This window comes from Mesocricetus auratus, unplaced genomic scaffold (genome assembly GCF_017639785.1).
Source record: "Mesocricetus auratus isolate SY011 unplaced genomic scaffold, BCM_Maur_2.0 Super-Scaffold_15014, whole genome shotgun sequence".
NCBI lineage: Eukaryota > Metazoa > Chordata > Mammalia > Rodentia > Cricetidae > Mesocricetus > Mesocricetus auratus.
The window spans coordinates 47016156-47030314 of NW_024429186.1; the positions used below are offsets into that span (position 1 = coordinate 47016156).

Sequence of the window (14159 nt, forward strand, 5' to 3'; positions counted from 1 at the left end):
TAGGCCTAATGGGAGCAATAAAAGAAACATAACGTTGATGGAGCACAGGCAGGCAAACTGGAATACAAAGAGTAGGCAGGATTGTGGGGGGAGCAGGAGGCCTGGGTTTGTGGAGTAGGAGCAGAAACAGAACCAGGAGCCTGGCTGGCACGGTGGAGTGCAGGGTACACAGGTTGGATTCCTGCCTCTGCCAGGGTCCAGCATTTGAAATTCCATGAGCTTGGAAAAGTCACCTAATCCCTGATCCTCCACCCTCTGCCTTAATCAAACAGCACAGAGACGGCCCACGTTCATGCCCAGGCTTAAATGAACACACAAAGGAGAGTGCTCTTACAGTTCTATGAAGACACTCCACTATCGACTATCCTGGACACACTATATTTAATGTGTGGTACAAGACGCTTCTTAGACCAGTGTGGCCCGAAGAAGCTGAGGAATTGGACAACCCTGGTCTACAGCGCTGTCTTCCAAACCCACGTGCTCACCATCAGCATGTGCAGAGACAGCTGAACACAGTGGGATTTGCTTCTTATCTGAAGTAGGGGACATTTTATCTCCCAAGTCCTAATTCCTAAACTGGAACAGTGAGTGTGACCTTGTTTAGAAATAGAATGCTTGCAGATGTGACCGAGGCTCCCAATATGAGATTATCTTGGACCCTAAACCTAATGACTGCTGTCCTTGTGAAGAGAAAGGAGAGAGGAATTTGATGCAAAGGGCAGGGTTGTGGAAAACGAGACGGACATTGGAGTGACGTGTTTGCAAGCCAAGGCAATGTCAATGGAAGCTGGGAGGGACAGGCAGGAGACAAGTCCCCTGAGATCCCGAGAGGGAAGTCACTGTGCTGCCACCTTCAGTTTTGACTGCTTGCTTCCATATCTGTCAGGGAATACATTTCTGTTATTTTTAAATTCACCATCTTTGTAGCAATTTGTCGTAGCATTTTAAATGGACAAACATGCCATCCAGATTGAGAAGTCTGGGGAAAGAGAGTGTTGGTGCTGGGTCATCTCAGCTATGTACTGCCTACCTCTCTCCACGGATCACATTCTCCCTGGGCAGGCAGGGCTCTCCCTGGGCAGGCAGGGCTGTCTCTGGGCAGGCAGGGCTGTCTCTGGGCTGGTAGGGCTCTCCCTGGGCAGACAGGGCTGTCCCTGGGCAGGCAGGGCTGTCTCTGGGCAAGCAGGGCTGTCCCTGGGCAGGCAGGGCTGTCTCTGGGCAGGCAGGGCTGTCTCTGGGCAGGTAGGGCTCTCCCTGGGCAGGCAGGGCTGTCTCTGGGCAGGCAGGGCTCTCCCTGGGCAGACAAGGCTTCCTGTGGACGCTTCTGGCCCACAGTTGCCGAATGGTATCCACATGTGATAATGCTGCCCCCTTTCTTAGAGGCCACATCAAACTCCAGTTGCTTCCTAATCACACTATAATGCTTTCTCACATGGTCTCTGGGGAAGGCCCCAGGGTAGGTTCATTTCCTAACTTTATAATCAACATAGTTGTTATTCAATAGTTGATGAAGCAAATCACAACTAGTGACAATCTGCCTGGAGCCTGTTGCTTAGAGAAGCAATTCTCAACATTAGGATGTATCAGAACTGTGTAGAAGGCCAACTCCTAGCCGGGTGATGGTGGTGCACGCCTTTAATCCCAGCACTCGGGAAGCAGAGGCAGGTGGGTCTCTGTGAGTTCAAGACCAAGCCTGGTCTACCAAGCGAGTTCCAGGGCAGGCTCCAAAACAATACAGAGAAACCCTGTCTTGAAAAACCAAAAAAAAAAGAAGAAGAAGACCAACTCCTTTCTCCTTAGTACCAGCCAGATGTCAGGCTCAGTAGGCCTGGGCAGAGAACCCTCATTTCTAGCAGGCAGGCAGGTGACATCTTTGGTACTGCCTTCCATCCTCTGCCCCAGCCATTCGGTAACAGCAACAGCAGTGTTTCTCAAGCTCTGCTACTCCCTGGAATTACCGGGGGCTTCTAGAACCACCAGCCAAAGCTGCCCTCCACACTGCTAAATGAGAGTCTCTCAGAGGGCCTGGGATCCGGGGTTTTTAAGGCCCCTCAGGTAATTCCTGTAGGGAGTCAGACAAAAAGTCTTTGGCTTTGAGGGCTGCTTCCCTCCTCCCCTTCCCAGCGTTGATGCCCTGGCTAGGCTTGGGGTCCACCCTTTCTAACAGGTCTGTGGGTCAACTTTAGGGTGAAGCATCAAGATAGACACCGGAAATGCCTCACTTCAAATCCCAACACTCTAAAGGCTCAGCCTGGGGATCCAGAGAGAGTGACCTTTAGAGATGAGGGCCAAAGGCCTGACTACAAAGCTCTGGGCTAGAGTTTTGCAGAAGTCCCTCTTGCCTGTGGCTTCACTTTCCACTAGCTCAGCAACCATGACTGATCATAATCCGGAAGTATTAAATGGAAATTTCCAGAACTTAAGAAGTTCCTAAGTTTTTACACAGCCGTGTTTGATATGTTGATGCAAAAACCATGGTTCTGGCCTCAATGAGAGTAAGAGGGAGTTTATTCTGGAGCCAAGCACAAGTGACTGTGGCCTGGAAACACCGCACAGATCTCAAACCCTCAAATGTTTCACCATGGAAGTGGTTACCTGAGACCTTATTAGTTACATAACCAAGAAAGTCACAAATCAAAGTGTTTGCTAAATGCATTAGTGGGGGTTACAGGCAGGCAGGCAGCTGATGGCAAAGCAGGGACAACTCTGTGACAGGTTTCAGATAATACCTGATGGCACTTTTAACTTTTGGAATGGAAGCTAGTGATCTGCTAAGAATACATCATAGAGTTTTCACAGGCATAAAGCATGTTAGACCAGACATAGGTATGAGCAGTGAGTGCCTTTCAAAGGAACTAAAATTAGCCCAAGATAATTTAACTGTGGTCTGCAATAGTATAGCTCGCCATAATCCTAAATTTCCATCATTTGGCCTTGGAGAATCTTTAACACATATGCAGCTCCCTAGCACTCTCTCTGTCTCTCTGTCTCTCCTATCTCTCTGTCTCTGTCTGTCTATCTCTCTCTCCACAGTTTCAGTTCACAGATAACAAATCAACTCTTTCCCAGTGGGTCTATGCTGTCTACACTACCTACCTGTTCGTCAATAGTCACCTCGGTTATTAGATCACCATCTTTGTGTTGTGGTCAGGTCACACGAGTGATTTGGGGGAAAAAGACGAAGGAAATAGTCACCAGGGAAGAGAAACACATGCCACGCTTGCTAAGACATGCAACAAGAGCAAACCTGTGGAACTGGGTTAAAGCAATAGACACCCATGCTAGTTTTGCTTTCACACCCTAAACTGCATAAAACCCTGCTTTGGTGTGTGTGTGTGTGTGTGTGTGTGTGTGTGTGTGTGTGTGTGTGTGTGTATGTGTGTGTGGGCGGGGGAATACTAATAAAGATAGAAAAGTTTCTGGTTCTCCAGCGAGGGCTCTTGAAATAAGTTGTTGGGGGCTGGAGAGGTTGCTCAGCAGTTGAGAGCACCTGTTGCTCTTGCAAAGGACCGTGGTTTGATTCCCAGCACCTATATGGTGACTCACAACCATCCCTAGCTCCAGTTCTAGGGATCTGACACCCTCTTCTGAACTCCGAGTGCACTGGGCACACAAATGGTATGCATCCATACATGCAGGCAAAACATTCATACGCATAGAAAAATCAAGGCATTGTAAATCTTTTAAAAGAAGAAACATGTCCTGCAGAAAGGGGGATGGACTGCTCTACCTGTCTCATGGATGTGATCAAGCTGCTGACCTTCTTCTGTTATCATTTCCTCACCTGTGAAAGGAGGAAGATAAAAACACCCAGATCTCCGCAAAGATGTGAGCCTAGACAAGCCCTTCCCTCATCTTCCTGGACCACTCTCCTGCTCTTCAGAACTGGCAGGAGCCAGGCTAGGACCTAACATCATAGTGCTGCTGTTTTTACTATGCAGAAAGATTTCTGGGGCCAACTCATTGTGGCGTGTGTGCTGTCAGCTTTCTCTTGCTGTGACAAAATACATGAAAAAATCTATTTATAACAAATAATAAACATTTTGGCTTACGATTACAGAGGTTTCGGCCCATGGTTGCTTGGTTCCTTTGTTCTGGCCTGAGGAGTGGCAGAGCATCATGGTGGGTGCACATGGGGGGTAGAGTCTGGACCCAGGATGAAGAGTAAGCAGAGGGCTTAGAACAGAACCTTCATGAAATTGTGAACCCACAAATTGGTTAATCATCTCCTGGACATTAGAAAACTATTAAGAGCCAAACCATAATACTTTGTCCATTGTTTAGTTTTTCTTCTGAACCAGCATGGTGGCATGGCACATGCCTATAATTCCATTCCCTAGGAGGCAGAGGAGAAAGGCAAGTTCAGGTGCAAACAGCATCCTTTCAAACAATGTCAGAGTCCTAAGTAAGCACTTTTAGCTTCTCTTTCTAAGTGGCAGTGTTAAAAGGTTGTACTTTCTTCTCCCTCAGTTTTCTTGAGAATTATTCCATGTCACTATGTGGAAACCTCCTTTTATTCCTTAGAAACCACACAGTGCTCCAGCATGAGTGTAGATGACCCATGGTGTATTCAACTCGATCACCATCAATGGTCATTCGAATGTCGCCAGTCATTTGCTATGACAATGAAATTCTCTCTCTGTGTGTGTGTGTGTGTGTGTGTGTGTGTGTGTGTGTGTGTGTCCTAATTTTGCCATCTTGTCTTCAGGAGGAAATCCTGGAGTACTCCACTGCTGCTGCCTCACTACCCCACCCCCATAGCTGGCTTCTAGAACTTTGACCTACTTATAAGACCCTACAGCAGAAGCAGCAGTAGGAAAGTGTCTTCTGCTTCACACTTGTCCTCAAGTTCATTCACACCAGTGCATCTAGGTTGCAGGGGTGAGTATGGGTAGGGGTGGAGTGGGGGTGTTTAACTCACAACAAAAACTCTAGCTGCCAAGGAATTCGGGGAAAGTAGGTTTTGCTGTTTTGTTTCTTCTTGCTCTGTCATACAGTAGAGGTTGGAATGTCAATCCGCACATTCAACTCACAGGCTTGACTCCTTTACTTTAAGTAAGAGAACTGAGTCTCAGAGGTCCATGTCATGTGCTCGGGATCCTGTGACCTGCTGATGACTGACAGCCCTAGCTGTTGCCTCGGTTGCTGCCCATGCAGTTTGTCAGAGGCGATCTTTGAGAGCTGGACTTACATCGGGAAAACCCTCAGGAAAGCTCAGCTTCTTCAACACTGAGGTTTTAGTATTTCCTATACAAAAGCTCCTTTGTGTGCACTGTCATCATTCAGTTACTATTAGGGACCAACCTATGTCCCACTGCCCCAAAATGGAACGTTGAAGTCCTCCTCCCCAGTCGTCCAGTGGGACCACGTTGGAAGTGACATCTATGAAGAGCTAACGAAGTTGAATGAGGTCAACCGTGGCGGGCGCTAACGCAACCTGACTGGAGTCTTTATTAGCTCGTGGAGTTTCTCACTTTCTCTCCAGAAGATATAATGTCTCCTCTGTTGGCTTGATCGTTCTCATTCCAAGTTGAACAAAAGATGCTTCTATTCCACCATCTTAGCTGAGATCTCTGGTGTCCTTACAGCAAGAAGAAATTCTTACGTTCAGAAGGAAGACAATATAAGGACACCAAGTAAGACAGGGACACCCGGGACGTGCTTTCCTCACAGTCCACAAAAGAAACGGATCCCACATTTTAGTCTTTCACTCTCAGAAACTATAAGGAACATGTTTCTTCTGTTTAAGCACCCAGACTCCAGGGCTGTGTTGTCTTATAAATGCAAAAGCCCTGGTTATCATATAGATGCAGAAGCTACAGCTGGGTGGGAAAGACCATTCACGGACCCACGGGGAACTGTTAGCCTCTTCCAGTCACTCCCTTCAGTGGTTTTCCTCCCACAAGCTTCTCCAGCTGCCTCACCGCCTGCTGTTTCTGGTATCTTCTCTTCAGGAAGGGCTTCCTCAGAAAATGCTTTCACAGTTCAGAAGTCTCTAGAGTAGTGGATTTACTGCAGCTTCTGTCATATCTGGAGCTTCCGTATCACCAGCCCAGAGGGGCAATCTGTGCACCTCAGAGTTTTTGCTTCATTGGACACCCCATGAGGAGTATATCTCCTTTGCTGGTCCAGACTCTTGTGATGTGTGTTCTTGCTTTAGACCCATTTTCAGAGGAGGCCAATGTGGCATAACAAATGCTTTTTTAATGACCAAGATCTGCATTTAAACATATTTTCCATCTTTGCTGGGTCATTAAGTCTTTAAACCCGTCAATATTTTAATGGATTTTATAGTCCAGTGATGTGCAGGTTTGCTCCCATTATTACACCATCCATGCTTCCTTGCAAATGAGATGTCCCGGCTAGTGGGCACCAAGGAGCACTTAGCACATGGAGCTGTTCTGAATGGGCCTTGACTCCATCACAAACGAGACTGTCTAAAACCAGAAGAAGGGAGCCTATTTACAAACATGCCAAATGAATAACAAACATTTAACAATGGCTGGTTTTATGCCACATTTACCTTAAAACTCTGTTTGCTTTTGGGAGTTCAGGGGAGTGGGATGTCTTTGTGAAACCATTTGGGACAAATGTGAATTGTCTTAGTATATACAACTTACTGCAACAGACTGGGCACCTTCCAAACAGTAGAAATGTACTTTTTCACAGTTCTGGGACCTGGAAAATTTGAGATCAAGACGTCAGCAGGTTTAGTGTCTAGTGAGGACCTGTTCCTGGGTGGGGGGGGGCAGTTTCTCTCTGTCTTCATGTTATAGAACAGGCTGGGCAGGTGGGGGTGAGGGAACTCTTTTATCAGAGTACTAATCCTGTTCCTGAGAGCTCCACCCTTATGACCTAAGCATACTCAACGGCCTCACCTTATACCATCACATTGAAGAGTCGGGATTTCAGTTTCTAAAGGGAGGGCTTAAACATTCCAACTCTGACTTTGTTGGATACTGGGAATAGGCTTGTTTGGGACAGGGTGGACTCTGTCTTTTGCTTCAGCCCAAATCCATCTTCTGCTCAAATGGATTGGAGCCCATCTACACAGGTACAATGAGAGCCTGCTGTTGATGTTGGGGGACAGCTCCAGTAGCCAGGCCTGGTCAAAAGCTTAATTTAAGATACTCAAGGATGCAAGGTACACATTTTGTTACACTTGTCCCAGAGATAATAACACAGGAGGCTCCCACCCAAACCTTAACTGATAGTGTAACTCACTCGCCCAGATCTTGAGTTCTTATGTTTGCCTCTCTGTCTATACAGTCCAGTTACTGGTTCAAGGATCACCCACACTATACTTTTCAACATTTTATAGTTACTCTGTACATTTCTTTTTAAATCTTTACCCTGTCACGCTGGCAGCAGCCTCAGACAGCTGGTGTTTACCATGTCTGTGGACCAACTATCTATGAGGTGACATTGCCTAATGTGCCCATCTCAGAATGTGTCCCTGCTACAAAGTGACACCGCCTGTGTGTGAGCACTTCACAGGTGTGTCCCTGAGCCTCTGCTTCTGCTCTTCCGCTCCTTAGGACTGTCTCTAAACCCATTACACTGCTCCCATCACCGGGGTTTTGTAGTGTTGAGCCAATCTCCTCTCTACTTTTCATTTTAAAAAGTTATCCCATTATAGAGTTCCTCACAACAAAAGCCAACCAGCACATTGATTGGCTTTGTCTTAAATGTGTAGTTCAATCATTAATGTAATCAGGTATTTACAAAGTTACCCATACACACCCTCCTTTATTAAGACACTCGATCCAAGCAGGGACTGTGTGCTATTAACACAGATTGTTTTATGTGTCCTTATTAGAACTTAAAAAAAACGCATATAGAGTTTTGTGTGTTCTTGGTTAATAAACTCCCACGTATCTGGTAATTAATCCAAGTGGTTGTTATGAATAGTATCTTCAGAGTACTACTTTGTAGCAGCGACTGTGGGCGGAGGCAGATGTGGGCGGAGGCAGATGCTGCTGATTTTCGCGGGCTGATCTGGCGTCTGACACACTTACCGAACCTTAGCAGTTCGCACTTGTTTGAAACATTGTTTTTCTAAGGCAATGGGCGCTTTGTTTTTATGCTGTTATCAGAAGTATACCCATCTCCCAACCTCAACTAGGGGAAATGTGACTCACTGAGAAGCGGAAAGTCTCTGGGCCTCTGTAGACTGATCCGTGGGTTCCAGGTAGCTTTTGGAGACTTACTGTCAGGCCACAAACACAGGGATGGAGACAAGGGGGCTTAAAGTCCTAGAAATGGAAAGAGGTGGAGACATACAGAAAGAAGGAAGCTAGAGAAAGAACAGAATAAGGACTGGGGGGGACTTGGGCCAAGACTGTGGTCAGCCTGGGACTTGAGAGGCGCCCGAGACAACAGGTGGTAAAAGGGCCTGATGCTCCAGAGGGTGGGCCAGAGGTCCCCCGGAATTCCCCGGGGCCATCGAATCTCTAATGTAGGCCACCGAGGAGCCCTGGCACAAGAGACCACCGGGGGTTATGACAGTCACTCCACCTCAGCCCTCACAAGCTGAGAGAGGCCCAGAAGCCGCCTCACTGCTGGGGCTATGATCCCAAAGCTTCTCAAGCCACGGACACCTGCAGACCTGAACTCTGTACACACAGAGCCCCGGAGGTCAGCGTCAAACCTAGGAGGCTTCCAGGACTGGTTCCCAAGAGAAACTGGTTAAGAACCTTATGCCGGTTTGCTGATCGCCTTGCTTAATGAGAAACTACAGCTAAGAAGTAAGCCTGCTGTGGTTGGAAAGCGCCATGTCCCCATGAAAAACAACAAATGGGACTACCCCTGCCCTGCCCAGTGTTCTGGGAGCACTGGAGACAGGAAATGGTTTACCAGCCCTGATTACAGAGCCTGATTTCAGCCGCTAGCAGAGTGGGTATGAAATCGGGAAGTCAGCAGGGGGCTTTGTTCTCCCTTGTGGCTCTGTCCTGGATCAAACAGGAACAAAATAGTGTAGCTGAGCTTCGCTGGATTCAGTTCAGTTCCCCTGCTTTTGCCCCTCAATTGTTTCCACTATTTCTGCACGCCCGGCTTTGGAGCTCTGAACCTCCCGGGAAAACCTGCCTTTTTTTATGGAGACAGGGATGAGCAGAGATGCTTGGGCAGGTCTGTTCTTGCTGCAGGAAGCAAAAGATGCCTTCTTGGGACCATACTCCGTGCCAAGGCCTCCCGCCGAGATGGGCTTCACAAGCAGCCTGTAAGGAACCCTTGAAGACAGAGGCCACTCTCCTTTGAATATGTAAGAGCAGGGTGTGGCTGGCCAATGGGAAGATGAGCCTCCCAGCCCAGCAAGTCTCCTGAGCTGGACCCAGACTCCCCCAAAGCCTGCGGGTGAGATGAAGTCTCCTGTGAACCCGTTTCCGATTATGACCTGTCTCCACATGCCAAGTGGCTGCGAAACAACGGCAGTGACTAAACTTTATAAATAGGACACTGAGAGTAAAAATTACAGGAAATCCCCCGGGGTCTCCCGTGGAGTCATCTTTTAGGTGGGCAGCTCATAGAGAAACCCAACTCTCTCCTCCACCCAGGCAGGCAGCCCCTCTGCGCCACTGAACCTTGCCCCGGGGCAGGGTCGGAGGGGAATGAAGTGGAGGGGACCCTCCGAGGCCCCGCTAAGGGGCATGCCCAGCACTGTCCTCTTGCCTCATTAACTCTCTCTAGCTCCCAGGAAGAGGGCACGTTTGTAATTAGCACTTTGTAGATGGGAAAACTGGAATTCACACCCATGTCTGACTCATTCTAGATCAAAAATTAATCATATACTCAGTTCCTTCTGAACACAGAATAACCATACACCCAGACCATAGGAGATAAAGGGAGCCCTCTGGGTGGGAGTGGGGTGCTCTGGACCTCTGGTTATCTTTCCTCTCCCCTCCCCTTAACAGTGACATATTTTCTGGAGAGCCAGTCCCGTTTGGAATTCGTTGCTCAGTTGTTTCCAGACTCATCAGAGGTTGGCTGTAAGGGGCTAAAAGAGCTACTAGGGGTTGTAGGCTCTGCCGCTGAACGGCTGGGCTTCTCGTGGGTTTCAGATTGAAAGTCTGTTCAAATATTTGCCCAACAACTCCCAGTGTGCTTTGGAACAAGCCGCAGGAGCAGCCCTCGCTGAGTCACCGGACTGGGATGTGCAGGCATTCCACAGAAATATGAATGCAGGCGGTTTACCAACTCCTTCATAATTAGTCAGACTGCCTCTCACCAGTGACTTTGGCGACACTGGAGGACTCTGCTGTTAGAAGGACTCTTGAGAGGCACACTCTGTCTTCCACCAGTAGCTGGGGCTGCCCATAGTTTTCTGACCTGCAGAATTGTATCCTCAGTGATCTGTGAGATATCTTCCACTATATATCCTTGAAGATTCTAAATTCACCAAGTTCAAAACAGAACACCCGAACTTCCTGGGATTCTTGCCTTCTCCCCATCATTGAATGGCCTCACCTCCTACTACTGGCTCTGTTTGAAAATGTTAAAGCATCCATGGATCTGCAGCTCTCTCTCTCCTGACTCTCCCTGGGCTAAACTGCCTCTCTCTGCTGCTGTCGTGGGTTCCGGGAGGCTCCTAAATCTCCCTGAACCTTCTGAAAGTCACAGCTATACCATAGCTTGACCCCACCCCTCCTGACCCTTTCTGGTCCAGGGTGGGCACATGACCTCAGTTGAACTCATCTAAGCCCTTTCCTGTTTTGTTTTTTCAAGTTACAACAGGGTTAGACACTTCTGTCTTCTGTAAATGCCAGCTAGCCTAGGAATCCAGAGAAACTATGCCCAAGTACCCTGCTGTGTGGAAAAATCCCTTGCAGAAGAGTGGGAGGACATGCTGAGGTCAGCAGCATAGATTCCAAAATGTTATTTTTGTATCATGTGATCAACTTGTATTTCTTTTCCTCGTGGTTAAAAGTCACCACAAATTCTATGTGTTTACACTTACCCTCTCAAGTACAGGGATTTCAGGTGTCCGCCTGGTGTGCATACATGACACGGTCCTTATCATACTGGACACTAAACGAGCCAGTGTTTGCTCCAGAGGAGACACAGTTCTCCATCTTCCAGGACTATTTGCTGCGCAGACATTCTTAGGATGAGAGCCTACTACAAAACCACCGAAGGCTTTCTGCCCATAAGACGCCACAGGCACACGTGTGTGAGACTCATGGAGTCAGCTGTCCACATCACAGTCTCACCATGAGCTTCTCCTGCCATGATAGCAGTCCCCAGTCCCCAGTCCCGACACCTTCAGTGGAGGACCCCACCTCCTCCCCATACACACTTCCCAAGTGCAGATCTGAATGGCTGTCATCCCTCATAGTGAGGTGTGGCTGTGTGACTCATTTCAGAGCATCGGGTTTCAGTGTGTGCAGTTTCAAGGACAGGGTGGGGTGGGGTGGGGTGGGGTGGGACTGGGTGGGGCTGGGTGGGGTGCGGTGGGGGTGGGGTTCTGCCTCTTTCCCCCTACCTCCTCTTCTAGGCTTCCCATTCCCCTTGCTGCCTGTTCTCTGCAGTAGATAGCGCCCTCTGACACGATTTTGCTGTCTGTTGCTTGTCTTCTCTCGATGGAAAACAGACAACACACACACACACACACACACACACACACACACACACACACAGTGTGGCTACCAGGTAGATTTGTAACAATTGTTACCATACGGAACTACTTCGGGACCAGTTAGTGACCTATGTGTGCCCTCTCTACTGCCTCGGCACTTCCCAGGGGCCAACAGCCTTATCCTGTTTGGGCTGCTATGGCAAACTCTACAGACTGGATTGCTTGACCAGGAGACAATTATTTCTGGCAGTTTTAGGATCTGGGAAGTGTAAAATCTGGGTGCCAGTCAATTCAGTTCTTCTGGAAGTTTCTCTTCCTGACTCACAGGAGCTTCGAGGACTTCCTTCTGTGTTCCCACATGGTGGGGATAGGGGGCTCTCGTGTCTCTTCTTAGAAGGGCATGAGTCCCATCAGTGATGAGTCCGGCCCTCATGATGTCACCTTGCAAAGGCTCCAGCTCCATATCTCATTAGGGATTCGACATTTAAATTCTGAGAGAACACAAACATTCAGGCCACACAGCAGGGGGCATTTAGCCCCCACCCCCTACTTCTACCATTAAGTCAGGGGTTTCCTGATCTTTTGTTTGTTTTATTTTGTTTTCTGTGGCAGGGTTTCTCTGTGTAGCCCTGGCTGTCCTGGAACTCATGCTGTACACCAGGCTGGCCTTGTACTCAGAGATCTGCCAGACTCTGCCTCCTGAGAACTGTCTTTAAAAACTTAAAGGTATGTGCCACCATGCCCGGGCTGGGACCCCAGCCTTCAGTAGGGAGGGGGTAAGATGTGATCCTTCTACGGCACACTAAGAAAGGCCACTTAACAAACAGGAGTTGGTCTGTGCAAACTAATGTGGGAAGACTTCCTGTTTCAGATTTTCGAAAACTATTTTTAATAATGTGTATGTGCTTGTGTGTGGCTTTAGTGCTCTCAGATGGCAGGGCCATCAGGTCAGATAGATGTGGTTGCAAGCCACCCAACATGGCTGCTGGGACAAAACCTGCACTTAACTGCTGAGCCGTCTCTCCAGCCTACCTCTCCCTTTCTCCCTCCCCATCTCTCTTCCTCTCCCTCTCTTTCCTTTTGTCTCTCTATCCCTCTTCCTCCTCACCCCTCTCTCAACAGGGGTGGCCTAGAACTCACTATATAGCCCAGGCTAGCCTGGAACGTTCAGTGGTCCTGCTGCCTCAGCCTCCCAAATGCTGGGATTACAGGTGAGTACCACAACACCCAGATTTCTTGTTGAGAAGAAAATAGCTAATTGAAAATAGCAATTAACAGGATCTGTATCCAAGCCCAGTCACCAAAACAGTGTTTTCTGTTTTGTTTTGTTTTGTTTTGTTTTTAAACCTTGACAGCCGCTCCTGAGACACTGGTGTTTCCTCTGCTGCTCTTGGAGCTGTCCATTTCTTAGACTGTGTCCCTAGACCCTGGCGCCCCTTACTTTCAACACCGCTTCCCTGAGTTGCATGCCTCCACGGAAGACTACACGGTTTTGTCCGACACTGACCTGACCCCAGTGCTATCTATACCAGTAAAACATCCCCCATGGGCTCTGCTCACAAGCTCTACGAAAAGAAAATCTTCCAGAATAAGACCCAGAATCGGAAGCTCTCGTCCCCAACTCGCCATCCTCTGTTTTTCCTACTGGTTCTCAGACTTGGATTCTCTGTGGACTTAGACGTGTAGATCTGCCCCCAAGAGGACACCTTACTTTACCAAAGCAAGGACCATAACGTCAACTGCTATGGGGAGCGTTGTTTGACTTCCAGGACATATGGGGAGCCTGAGTCTGTGGGCATGCCCAAGAGCTTCCCCCAGCCCCGGACCTCACTTGCAGATGCTCACTCTTTCCAACACCAGGTGCCTGATATTTTCTCTTCTCCAGGAGGGCAAGGACAGAGAATGCCTCATCTACGGGTGACACAGTGCCTACTAGAGCATCTCACACCACCACCCCATTTCTAGTGTCTCCAGGAGCTTCCTGGGCTTATCCTTTATCCTACATTCTCCAGCTCTTCTGTGACCTCCTCCCATCTTCTCCTGCCTCGCCATCAGGCCAGAAAAGCAGGTCCCTGTTTCTCTGCTCTGGACCAGTATGGCCAGGTCCCACTGTGGAACCAGCTATTGCCCCTCCTGGTCTTTGCTGCCTGTCTGCTCCTCATTTACTACTCCATACAAGTTGAAGAACACAACCCTTTCTGGATGGATCCCCGAGAGCATTGGTTTCAGAGCAGCTCTTAGCAGTTTTGGCTTATTGCCTTAGCGGTGTTTGCTGGGGAAGGAGTAGGTGGGGGATTTTTGTGTGTTCTAGTTAGGGAATGGAGGGCCTAGCCTAGGGCAGTGCTTATAGGCCACCTCCTTCTGTCAAGGAGGAAGCAAACGCTGGCCTTCCCAGTGGGCCCACGTGTACCTTCTTCTGGAGTCTCTATCCCTGTTGCCTCTGAGCCTTAGGGCTCCAGGGGGATAGAACCTCATTTCTTTAGAGGAGAACTTGGTGGTAGTTGTCATACATGCCTGTTTATTATCATCTTTTCATTGTAGTTTTCGTGGACACAATAAAAAGCATGCTTATTTTAAAAAACTTCTC

The 14159-nt window shown here is 48.5% G+C and overlaps 1 long non-coding RNA gene and 1 pseudogene across 1 annotated transcript; one reads left to right on the top strand and one right to left on the bottom strand.

The window, feature by feature from the left end:
* Nucleotides 1-1801: 1801 nt before the first annotated feature.
* On the bottom strand, nt 1802-10232 carry LOC110341378. The gene is made up of 3 exons (XR_002383298.2): nt 8142-10232; nt 6621-6678; nt 1802-6437 (listed from the first exon to the last, which is right to left on the bottom strand). It is a non-coding gene; the product is annotated as an uncharacterized LOC110341378 (long non-coding RNA).
* Nucleotides 10233-12310: 2078 nt separating this feature from the next.
* Nucleotides 12311-14147, top strand: LOC101836806 (annotated as a pseudogene).
* Nucleotides 14148-14159: the final 12 nt, after the last annotated feature.